Source organism: Esox lucius, chromosome 12 (assembly GCF_011004845.1).
Source record: "Esox lucius isolate fEsoLuc1 chromosome 12, fEsoLuc1.pri, whole genome shotgun sequence".
Classification (NCBI taxonomy): domain Eukaryota; kingdom Metazoa; phylum Chordata; class Actinopteri; order Esociformes; family Esocidae; genus Esox; species Esox lucius.
Genome location: NC_047580.1, coordinates 4023195 through 4036053, shown reverse-complemented (window position 1 = coordinate 4036053; position 12859 = coordinate 4023195). Strand labels below are relative to the sequence as shown.

General features: G+C 43.6%; 1 long non-coding RNA gene across 2 annotated transcripts; it reads right to left on the bottom strand.

Annotated features, from left to right (window-relative positions):
• Positions 1-2696: 2696 nt before the first annotated feature.
• Positions 2697-5423, bottom strand: LOC117595393. Of its 2 annotated transcripts, none has more exons than XR_004576631.1 (3): positions 5160-5423; positions 3348-4674; positions 2697-3022 (listed from the first exon to the last, which is right to left on the bottom strand). It is a non-coding gene; the product is annotated as an uncharacterized LOC117595393 (long non-coding RNA). The 2 variants fall into 2 exon arrangements; XR_004576630.1 differs by having other exon boundaries at positions 2697-4404; positions 4577-4674.
• Between the last annotated feature and the right edge of the window lie 7436 nt (positions 5424-12859).

Sequence of the window (12859 nt, the reverse complement as noted above, 5' to 3'; positions counted from 1 at the left end):
ATGTATTTTTTAAATTCAGTCCATACAGTATAGTTGCCTCAGATACTGATATAGCCTAAATTGACTAATTTGCCATGATTCTTGGTTAGCCAATTGCTTGAATACATACTAGTTTACAGATTACTCTGTTTTCTATGTCCACCACTAGGAGATAAATGGACCAGGATAAGAAGTGTGAAGAACTGGTGCCCACTAACTGTTGATTAGGGATGTCACAAGAACAGATCCTTCAGTACCAAGTCGATGCCACAATTCTGAAAACATGACGGTACTGGTTTTTGTACAGTACCGTAGGTACCGGGGATCCAACAAGTGACAGGTGGCAGCAATTGCACAGGGTGCTGTGATTTGGATTGGATGTTAAATGGGTGGCCAGACTGTTTGTGGTAACCATAGGGCCCATGGCAATGATTGTAAGAGAAGGGGTGTTTACCTGTGTGATGGCAAAATGTAATTTAATTACAACATGACTACCCAACCATCCCCAGGGTCCAAATGGCTAATTTTCTCTCCTCCTGTAACTTGCCTAGTGAAATAATATCTCACCTACTTATCCAAACATCTTTAATTCATCTGTCTTAATTGCTCTATTTCTCTTCACTGTTTCTGTCCATCCCATCTGTCACCATGACTGTCTTATCTCTTGTTTTTTCAGAGCTCTGACATTGCAGACTACCAAAGGACAGACAAGGCCCATTGCAACGATTCTGGAATTGAAAGATGTTAACAAAACAAGATCTCTGCTCACATCACCCTGTAATTGGGGGAAACTGGAGAGTAGGCTGGCTTTTAGAGTTGTTTGCTAGTTAAAATTCTCCAGGTAATATCTAATCTTGAATACTACTGTAAATTGCTCTGTAAAATAGTGTCTGATAAATTACTCAAATATAAAATATACAATGAATGCCAAATAAAAAGGATCTTTCTGCTTAAATAAATTGGGTAATAATCAGACAAACTGTACAGTATTTATTTCAGTTTTGTTGTCACTCACCTGTCTCATAGTTTGCCATTATTCATCTCAACCTCTTTCCAGGTTAACTGCCTTGAGTCGTACACTCTGTCATCAATTCTGGCCATCAGTGTTCTGGATCACACACACGTTACACTGTGGGCCCTGACTGCTGAGAACACTACCGGGCTAAATATCTTTAAGGAAGCACGCCACTTACCCTTCTACTCATACCAAACATGCATCTGTGTATTCAAATATTCCATAATATTACTTGGATACTGCATACCACATAGTCTCCAACATCCGCGTCTCAGTCCTTAGTTTTTATGCTGCAATGGTTTGTTTCGGGAGACAAGGGGTCAGTCGGAATTCTGAGGTACCATTTTGGGTCTACGGAATGAACATGCTAATAACTGAGGTTCTCTTAAGATTGAACAGGACACCAAAGTCCTTGCTCTGTGTTTTAGGATTACCTGGCCTGATGTCTCCTAGTTGTCCGCCTGGTTGTGTTGCAGATCTACAGTGTTGATAGGCGACCTGGTCACCCTTGTCTTTGTCCAGCTGGTTGTGCAACTGATCTGCCTAAAGGCTCAGCCTACCTGTATTTACAGTGTTCCAAATAACATGTAATTGGAACATGCAGAAGTATTAGCCCCAAAAGGCCATGTATTCTTATGAATTTCCCCCTCAAAATCTGGCTCCTCCCTAAGTTTCTTCCTAGGTTCCATTCCCACTAGTTTTTTTCATAGTCACTGTGTACCAATTCCTTTTTGAGTATATTCACTTTGACAACTGCTATTGCAAAAAGGGTTCTATAAAAATAATCTGATGAACAGAAATCACTAGTGGGTGAGTGGAACAACATATAACACACCCAACATACAGTCTGCATTAGTAATAAATCCTCTTGCTCTGATTTGTATTGAACACTGAGACAACCTTATAGCATGAATATTTACAGATGAGAAAGGAGAGCCTCTGTAGATAATACACACTGAAACTACAGCAAAGTCGGTGTTCAATTTGAAATGAGTGCTGATAATCTTTCAAGCAGTAGATGAACACAACTTACCAGCAATGGATTGGGTCGACAGCCTGACAGAATGTATGAAACTGAGGACCAGCCTGACCCTCAACCAGTAAAATGTGTTATGTTCTAGTCCAGTTTGTTTATATGTTAATTAATGCCTGGACCTGTACACCAAACAGTCATTTTGGGGTCATGGTTTTTCCTTAGAATCTAACATCAGTAACATTGTCAGACTGTGGCAGAACAATTAAAACTCCCCAATTTGAATCCCGCCTCGGTCTGAAAAAAAATATATTCAACACAAGTACTTAGTGTGAAATGTCTTATTTACATTAGTGATGAAATTAAGAGCTTAATGTTGTTTACACTATATCACCTCAGTAGTATATAGACTACATTATTCAAACAATGTTGATTAGCTGTAAGTTCTGGTACAAGTTAGTAACAGGTTTATAATAATAGGAACGCAGGACGTTTCAGGTGTCTGGCCGATATACAATGTAAAGAACTGTATCCAGGCGGTCTGTGTCACATTGAGCCTATGAACAGACCTTAGTTGTCACATATTGGTCATATACTAGACCTCTTCCTGCCTAATTGCTTAAGTATATTACATTTCCATTTATTATTCAGATAATTTAAGTATGAATATTGAAGAATGACTGACAAATAAAAATGTAATTCAAATCATTTTATTAAATACGAGTCAAACACACATACAGATCATATGTCCCATGGTAATGCCTGAGTGAGTTTGTCAATGCTGTATCCAACCACAGGACAGCATCCATCCAGACAGGAAAAATAGTTATTGTTTCATAAAGAGGATACAAAAGGGCAATATTAGCGATTATGGAAGCCAGTGAAGATTTGTGCCAAACCAATGGGTTGTTTTTAGATTGTGTGAGATTGGTTGGAACTACAGAGGTACTAGGAGCAGTAAACTGACTCCGGAGGACTTGCCCTGAAAGTAGTCCGGTCCTCCGTTTCCTCAAGTTGTGTATCGTGTTTCTCTCTGCACCTTCATGTGTCTAGGACTAAAAGAAAGCAAGAAATAAAATGGTAAGTCTTAACAGAGGTCAGTGCAGCTAATATAAGAGACAATATAATGTAGATTTACTGGCCAAAGAAAGAAATCAACAATCACAAATGTGCAGTTAAAAATGTCTAGCCCTTGAATTGTAAATTTAACAAACATTTTCCTCAAGCAGCTAGCTGTCATACATCTTCCAATCACCTCTCCCTCCCTGAATGTTTATATGCTTACTCAAGGGTATACTAAAAACTTTCAGGTGGGGAATTTAAAACGACAACATTTCGGTTACCAGCCCAACACTAAATGAAAGGTTACCACTCAGTTACCCTCCATGAGTGGATGATATGAGCAGAGATCTTGTTTCACAGATAGAGGTATCCATAGTGTCCACCACCCTAGAGATATGAACTCCCTTTAGACCCAGTACCTGTAGTCTGCAGCATCAGAGCTCTAAATAAACCGACAGATATGGTTACTGATGGGATGGACAGGAACAGTAAAGAGTTGACTAATTAATACACATGAATAAAATGTTTTCATTTGCCAAGTAGATTGTTATAGAACCTGTTATTTTACCTGGTAAGTTGACTGAGAACATTCTCATTAAGAACAATAACCTGGGGGAATAGTCACAATAGGAGGAGGGGATGAATGTGCCCATTGGAGACTGGGGATGATTAGGATTAGGTACCAATGTTGTTTTGAGGCCCATATTTTATATTTTGCCATGACATCGTTGAAAACCCATACTCATACTATCAGTGCCTTGGGATCTGTAGTGACCAGTCAGGATCCCTGTTTAACATCCCATCCAATAGACCTCTACTCATAGTGCAAACAGTACATTTACTGACATGGTGACTGACCATTAGTCCAGAAATATTTATTTAAAACACAAACGTTATATTTTGATTACAGACGACACAGACTGAACAGTAAGGACGGTAGCCTACTACTACGAGCTATGCTTACATTACGGTAGCCTTAACATAGTAACCTTGAGCCATTGCAAACGTCGTATGGAACATAGTTGGATAGGCTACTCAGCAATGCCAGCTGTCTCAAACTAAAATAATGGTAATGTGTATTTCAGGATAAGAATACAACAAGGATAACACTTTGGATACGTTGTCAACACGTGAATTGAAACTTTTTTAATTATTTAAATAAACCTGAATGTTTTGTCTTTTGAGGTTTCCTTTAGTCTTGAATGTTCTAAGACACCGTTTGCATACTGGTTTTTGCGAATGTATTACTCCCTGACCACCCGCCTCGAACGCAAAGACCTTCCATAAATGACTCTTACTGTTTTTCTTTTCGACAAGTTGAGGCGGAGCTGCAGCAGCACTTGCTGCCCCCTGTCACGCGTTGGATCCCCGATACCTACGGTACATTACAAAAACCAGTACCGTCATGTTTTCAGAATTGTGGAATCGACTTGGTACTGAAGTATCTGTTCTTGTGACATCCCTAATAGACAGAACGTCAGGATGCCCTTCTTATCATTCTCACAAGTATTCATGTAATCACTACCTGCTCTGCTGGACAATATTACCTGTCACACCTCCAACGGTGCCTGTAGACCAGCTACAGGCTGATCAACAGTTAGTGGGCACCAATTCTTCACACTTCTTATCCTGGTCCATCTATCTCCTAGTGGTGGACATAGAAAACAGAGTTATCTGTAATGTAGTCAGTATTCAAGCAATTGGCTAACCAAGAATCATGGCAAATTAGTCAATTTAGGCTATATCAGTATCTGAAGCAAATATTGTATGAACTGAATTTAATAAATACATTATGAATTGTAGCTAGGGTTGCACATGTTGATTAACTAACAAGAGAAATGCTACCAGTAACGTGTATTATTACTACCGGTTAGGTATGAGACTAACTTAGCTAACATGAGGTTACGGTGCTGTTATTTAGCAAAAACATTATGCTAACAACACACACAAGTAACTACATTAGAACTGTAGCTAGCTACTGTATCTAACATTTTGCCATCAATCGTGTCCACACAAAGTCTTGACATGTTTATTTGGTTTACATGTAACAAAAATCTAGATAGCTAGCATGCATATAATATGACAACAATGATGTTCACTTTACAAAGCAACTTTACCTAAAGCTCTTACCTGAATCAAATTGATGTGCAGCCCAGGATATCCTACAAGCCAGTGTTGCCAACTCCTCAGTAAGGAAAGTCGCTATTGGCTGTCCTAAAAGTCGCTAAATGACGTCATCACCTAATTTGCACAATTTCCCATCAGCATCATGAATGGATAATTTTTGTACACATTTTTACATAGAAAACTCTTTTTGGGGAAAAGAATATACATGCGTATTTACAAATGTTGTCCATGTACAAGAAATAATCACCTGAGCAAAAAAAACAAAGAACAAATCAAAAAGGGGGGCGCTATTTAAGTCAAAATCAAAAGGCTAGAATTTTTTTTTTACATTTAGAGCGACACACCAGGGGAGATATCATCATGCAGGGGCGGAGCCAGACGATCTAAACATTCGGGGCTTAGCCCAAACCTAGGGGGGTCCGGGGGCATCCTCCCCTGGTGGAGATTTTATTTTCTCCCAATTACGTCAGCTAAATGCACTATTTTTCAAGCTGATTGTGGGGAAAATTAGGATAGTTACTCAGTAAATATATATATTTTTTAAATCACCCAGTAGAGCTATTTTGTATTTAATTGTTCTCCAGCTGTAATGAATCCAAAACACCAAAAAGGTTAAGGATGACTCATTTTCACCCCTGGCAACTAAAAAAAGGCAACCATTATCTTACTATTTTTAAGTTACCAAATTCCAATTTTACCTATGTAGGCTGTGTCTTATTAAATGTGTACTTTTTGTTCAGAATTTCTGCATTAAATATAGATGATATTGTGTAAAATGTTACAGTAAAATAATGATGCGTTGTCCAAATAGCTTACATATAAAATTGTGGACAGTGATATTCATTTAATTCAGAAATACTCTGCTGCTACTATTTATTCTTTATTACTGTTCACCATAACAATTATTTTAATTATGTAAATACTAATACGTTTATTACATTATTACAGGCGTATTTCAAATTTTGTATATTGTGGAAAAGGTCATTGTGCTGCACCACCAGAACAAGAATGACAGATTAAATAATATTTTTTGTTTTGAGTTGATTAGCTGATTAGAGATCTTGTCAGGTTGTATAAAAAAATATTTGTTCTAAAATTCTAATACATTTGTACTGGAGTTTTGATTTACATGAGCTGTAAGCCCTTATAATCAAGATTAAAACAATAAAAGGCTTGAAATAATTTACTTTTTATGTAATGAATGTAGAATATATTATTTCATCCATCCATCTTCTTCCGCTTATCCGGGGCCGGGTCGCGGGGGCAGCAGTCTAAGCAGGGATGCCCAGACTTCCCTCTCCCCAGACACTTCCTCTAGCTCTTCCGGGGGGACACCGAGGCGTTCCCAGGCCAGCCGGGAGACATAGTCCCTCCAGCGTGTCCTAGGTCTTCCCCGGTGTCTCCTCCCGGTGGGACGGGACCGGACCGGAACACCTTCCCAGGAAGGCGTTCCGGAGGCATCCGAAAAAGATGCCCAAGCCACCTCAGCTGACCCCTCTCGATGTGGAGGAGCAGCGGCTCTACTCTGAGCTCCTCCCGGGTGACAGAGCTTCTCACCCTCTCTCTAAGGGATCGCCCTGCCACCCTGCGGAGAAAGCTCATTTCGGCCCCCTGTATCCGGGATCTTGTCCTTTCGGTCATGACCCAAAGCTCATGACCATAGGTGAGAGTAGGAACGTAGACTGACTGGTAAATCGAGAGCTTTGCGGCTCAGCTCTTTCTTCACCACGACAGACCGATACATCGACTGCATTACTGCAGAAGCTGCACCGATCCGTATTTCAATCTCCCGTTCCATCCTTCCCTCACTCGTGAACAAGACCCCTAGATACTTAAACTCCTCCAGGCAATCTCCACCAACCTAAAGTGGGCAAGCCACCCTTTTCCGACTGAGGACCATGGCCTCGGATTTGGAGGTACTGATTTTCATCCCCACCGCTTCACACTCGGCTGCGAACCGTCCCAGTGCATGCTGAAGGTCCTGGTTAGAAGAGGCCAACACGACAACATCATCTGCAAAGAGCAGAGACGAAATCGTGTGGTCCCCAAACCTGACACCCTCCGGCCCCTGGCTGCGCCTAGAAATTCTGTCCATAAAAATTACGAACAGAACCGGTGACAAAGGGCAGCCCTGCCGGAGTCCAACATGCACAGGGAACAAGTCTGACTTACTGCCGGCAATGCGGACCAAGCTCCTGTTTCGGTTGTACAGGGACCTGACAGCCCTTAGCAAAGGACCCAGGACCCCATATTCCCCAAGCACCCTCCACAAGATGCCGCGAGGGACACAGTCGAATGCCTTCTCCAAATCCACAAAACACATGTGGATTGGTTGGGCAAACTCCCATGAACCCTCCAACACCCCGTAGAGGGTATAGAGCTGGTCCAGTGTTCCACGGCCCGGACGAAAACCACACTGTTCCTCCTGAATCCGAGGTTCTACTATCGGTCGTATTCTCCTCTCCAGAACCCTGGCATAGACTTTCCCGGGGAGGCTGAGAAGTGTGATCCCCCTATAGTTGGAACACACCCTCCGGTCTCCCTTCTTAAAAAGAGGGACCACCACCCCGGTCTGCCATTCCAGAGGCACTGTCCCAGACCGCCACGCGATGTTGCACAGGCGTGTCAACCAAGACAGCCCCACAACATCCAGAGACTTGAGGTACTCAGGGCGGATCTCATCCACCCCCGGTGCCTTGCCACCGAGGAGTTTCTTGACCACCTCTGTGACTTCAGCCCGGGTGATGGACGAGTCCACCTCTGAGCCCTCATCCTCTGCTTCCTCAATGGAAGACGTGTCAGCGGGATTGAGGAGATCCTCGAAGTACTCCTTCCACCGCCCGACGACATCCTCAGTTGAGGTGAACAGCTGCCCACCTCTACTGTAAACAGCGTTGGTAGGGCACTGTTTCCCTCTCCTGAGGCGCCGGACGGTTTGCCAGAATCTCTTCGAGGCCAGCCGATAGTCCTTCTCCATGGCCTCACCGAACTCCTCCCAGGCCCGAGTTTTTGCCTCCACAACCACCCGGGCTGCAGTCCGCTTGGCCTGTCGGTACCCGTCAGCTGCCTCAGGAGTCCCACAAGCCAACCAGGCCTGATAGGACTCCTTCTTCAGCTTGACGGCATCCCTTACTTCCGGTGTCCACCACTGGGTTCGGGGATTGCCGCCTCGACAGGCACCGGAGACCTTACGGCCACAGCTCTGAGCAGCCGCTTCGACAATGGCGGTGGAGAACATGGTCCACTCGGACTCAGAATCTCCAACCTCCCTCTGGATCCAGTCGAAGCTCTGCCGGAGGTGGGAGTTAAAGATCTCTCTGACAGGAGACTCGGCCAGACGTTCCCAGCAGACCCTTACAGTACACTTGGGCCTGCCGAGTCTGTCCAGCTTCCTCCCCCGCCATCGGATCCAACTCACCACCAGGTGGTGATCAGTTGACAGCTCCGCCCCTCTCTTCACCCGAGTGTCCAAGACATACGGCCGCAGGTCAGATGAGACGACAACAAAGTCGATCATCGACCTGCGGCCTAGGGTGTCCTGGTGCCACGTGCACTGATGGACACCCTTATGCTTGAACATAGTGTTCGTTATGGACAAACTGTGACTAGCACAGAAGTCCAATAACTGAACACCACTCGGGTTCAGATCAGGGGGGCCGTTCCTCCCAATCACGCCCCTCCCGGTGTCACTGTCGTTGCCCACGTGGGCATTGAAATCCCCCAGTAGAACAATAGAGTCCCCAGTCTGAGCACTTTCCAGCACCCCTCCCAGAGACTCCAAGAAGGTTGGGTACTCTGCACTGCCGTTCGGCCCGTAGGCACAAACAACAGTGAGAGACCTATCCCCGACCCATAGGCGCAGGGAAACGACCCTCTCGTTCACCGGGGTAAACTCCAACACATGGCGGCAGAGCTGGGGAGCTATAATCAAACCCACACCAGCCCGCCGCCTCTCACCATGGGCAACTCCAGAGTGGTGAAGAGTCCATCCTCTCTCAAGGAGTGTGGTTCCAGAGCCCAAGCCGTGCGTAGAGGTGATCCCGACTACCTCTAATCGGAACCTCTCAACCTCACGCACTAACTCAGGCTCCTTCCCCGCCAGTGAGGTGACATTCCACGTCCCTAGAGCCAGTTTCCGTGTCCAGAGATCGGGTTGTCTAGGCCCCTGCCTTCGACTGCCGCCCGATCCTCTTCGCACCGGCCCCTTATGGTCCCTCCTGTGGGTGGTGAGCCCACGGGAGGGCTGCCCCACGTCGCCCGTTCGGGCTTAGCCCGGCCGGGCCCCATGGGGGAAGGCCCGGCCACCAGGCGCTCGCATATGAGCCCCAACCCCGGGCCTAGCTCCAGGGTGGGGCCCCGGCTGCGCCATACCGGGCGACGTCACAGTACTCAAAATGTTATTCTTCATTAAGGGGGTTTTGAACCGCTCTTAGTCTGACCCGTCGCCTAAGACCTGTTTGCCTTGGGAGACCCTACCAGGGGCATATAGCCCCAGACAACATAGCTCCTAGGGTCACTCGGGTACTCAAACCCCTCCACCACGTTAAGGTGGCAGTTCTTGGAGGGGGTAGAATATATTAAAGATTTACTTTTTAAATTAAAGTATGTGGGGGGGGGGGGGGGGTGATATTGATGCATCTGTACTTGGAATTGTTGTCATCAGGAGGAGGAAATAAACTCTCATTTCTTTCTGATCTTCTTTATCACAATATTTCTCAATTAGTCTCTTCTTATCCCACGAATGTGCCGAGATTAGCTGTAAAACATGCCCTGATATAATTTAGCATTTGATACAAGCTGTGTGTTTAGGTTTTACGAGTGCCCAACCCCCCTACCCCCGTGTACATGACAAATCATCCGCCCATTTCTATTAGCAACTAATTTCTCTTAATAACAACTAATAATGTTAATTCGCTAGCTAGCCAGCAATACAGTCACTCAACTCAAGTGTTACAACAGCGGATTCACAAACCTGCAACATTTGTCCTCGGTTCGTCTGACGCTGCTTCTGAATCACTCTCAGGCCGGTGACGTCTGTTACTAGTGTTCCTGTTCCGTATAAAAAACGTTATAGCCATAACTTCAGCCGGTTAGCCAGTAAGCTTGCGACACCGATGAAACATACAACATGCATGACAACAGCCCGCCAGCCCCTGATGACAAGTTAACGACGAAGAAGAAGATTTATATTCTTCTTCGTAAGTTTTTATTGGCAGTTGGCAAACAAGCTGAGTGATGATTTACCGTCTGCCACCACGCACGGAAATAGAGCTTTTGTTCCATTTTTGGCGCTCCAGTCAGAAAGACTGAGAGGAAATGAAACAAAGTGGAAGATATTTAAAAAACCTAAAAGATTCGGTTCTTTTGACAAAACATTGAAGGCTTAAGCCCAATTAGCCACCCCCCCCCCTGCTCCGCCGCTGTCATCATGGTCATGGATTAAGAGAACTGCACCAACTGCACGTGATGAACGCTGCCTGTAGGAGAGGAATAACGTCATAGGAGAGACAAAAAGTGAGTAAAAACCCCCTAAATATGTTTTGAACTACAAATTAACTTTTCCTAGAAAAATATGGTATGATACACAGTATAAAAGACAAAAAGTCACCCATACATTTTTAAGTTTTGGTGAATGACAGTGAAACCCCCTACAATATTAATGTAGACTTCAGCATACTCTCTAGACATAACTTGCGGTGTGTAATATGTAATATCATACAAAGTGCAGAATTCATAGGGGGGATCTCTGGAACAAATTCTACTTACTGATTGATTAATACCCTTTTTTGTATTTTCAATTCTTCTCACCAGTGTGCAATGGTTATTCATTAGTTGCCACAGTATTTGAGTTTTTTTTGTGACTTTGAAATTTCATTCATAATCTGGTTTTGTTAAAATGTTGAATTTTGTGTTTTACTTGCTACTGTAATTTCTGACTGTGTGAATACTTAGAAATTGTCTTGAATTATTCTTTAAACATAATTCATTTTTCCAAAAGGTGAGATTACCTGTGGATCCTTTAGTAATTCCTACATCCTGATTGTTTGTAGGGTTAAACCTTGAGAGTGTGCTGGGAGTATTAGTATTGCAATGATTTGCGTTCAGTATATTAAATGGCAGTGTTTTATAAATAACAACATAATGTAAACGGTGCTTTACCAAGACAACAACCAAGAGGAGTTGTGTGTATTCTTTAAAAAAATTGACATAGCATTGAATTTGTGTGTGAAAGCAATAAGAAATGAGTAACTGTTTAGCAAAAATGAATACTGCTGTTCTGATTATGTTTTAATGGAGATCAACTGGAACCCAGTTTCATTAAAAGCATTTTAGCAATCAAGAAAAACTATAATGAAACATTTCCGTCAGTAGTCTTTTTTAAACCTCAAAAGATCAAGTGTTAGTATAATGAAGCATACCTTCCATCCTTTTACTGACAAGAGCCAATCCCTTGAACAAAGCTGAGACAGTTAAGCTTGTATTAAAAGGTAAATGGATGGGTTGTGGTGAATACCTCAGGTCGGAGTGATTCTGGACCTTGAGGGGTGCTGGTCAGGACGATACAGTGGTCTACATTTAGGCCACAACCAGGCTGACATGTAGATTTTGTCCATATCTGGGATTTCCAACGCTCAATGGGAGTCAAACATGGGCAGACAGCAGTGATGACATACCCCTATCCAGAAAAATTTCCATTCAGTTTCACGGACGAGAAGGCTGACGGACATGTTAGCAAATTAGTACACTCCAAATGCGCACATGACCACGGTCCAACATGACTCTGTTCTCAATGACTCAGTTTGACTGCAGCGTTAGATAAGAGTGCTGAGAACTGACCTTTAATCAGATAACTGATCAACAGCCCTGATGGACTTCAGCTGACAGGATTGGTTGATTAGCACAGGGTAATGAATAATTCATCTCTCATATCTCATCTTTCACTCTGTCCTTCTTAGACGCTAATGGGATATCCCACATTTTAGTCCCTAACGTATCCTACATAATTTGGTAAAGAGCTAATTTTATATATACAGTACCGGAAATTACCTTCCAATTACTCCAGGAATCATAGCCAAGAGTTTGAACATCGTCTGGTACCACATGTCATCATTAGCTTGGTATGTTGGGACAATATCTAGTTATGCAGCCCACCGCCAGTAGCTGTTTGGAGACTGTTACTATGGTTACAATACAGTACAGTTTCTTCTTCTTCTCACCCTGTCGAAAGTTCAGTTTTAACAGTTTTTTGGCATGGTCATATTGTTTGACATCAGTGCTGTTTTGATCATGGCGCTGGCAGATTTGTGGCTGAAGTGCACAGCTTGGCATTTCATCACCTCAAGCACACAGACCCTGCATGCACCTGAGATATAAATATGGTTATCACGATTACAGGGTAGACAGAAAGGGCTGCGGGAGGTTAGACTAGAAGGGAACCAAAAAGAGGGATGAGAGAAAAGAGGTGAAGAGATTCTATAGGATAGAGATTACATATAGTAGAAAGACCTGGGAAGGCGAGAGGGGAGGGGGAGACTGCAGATGAATTTAGAAGCTGTGCTGCAGATGCAGTAGCACTCCACCTTGCTCAGCTGTGGATTAAGTTGTCCTAAAACCCTGCAAAAGCACCCAAAAAATACCCCTGGCCTTACCCCTGTTGTCATGGGGTGCTAACACATAAACAGAGTCAGACGGATTAAGTCATA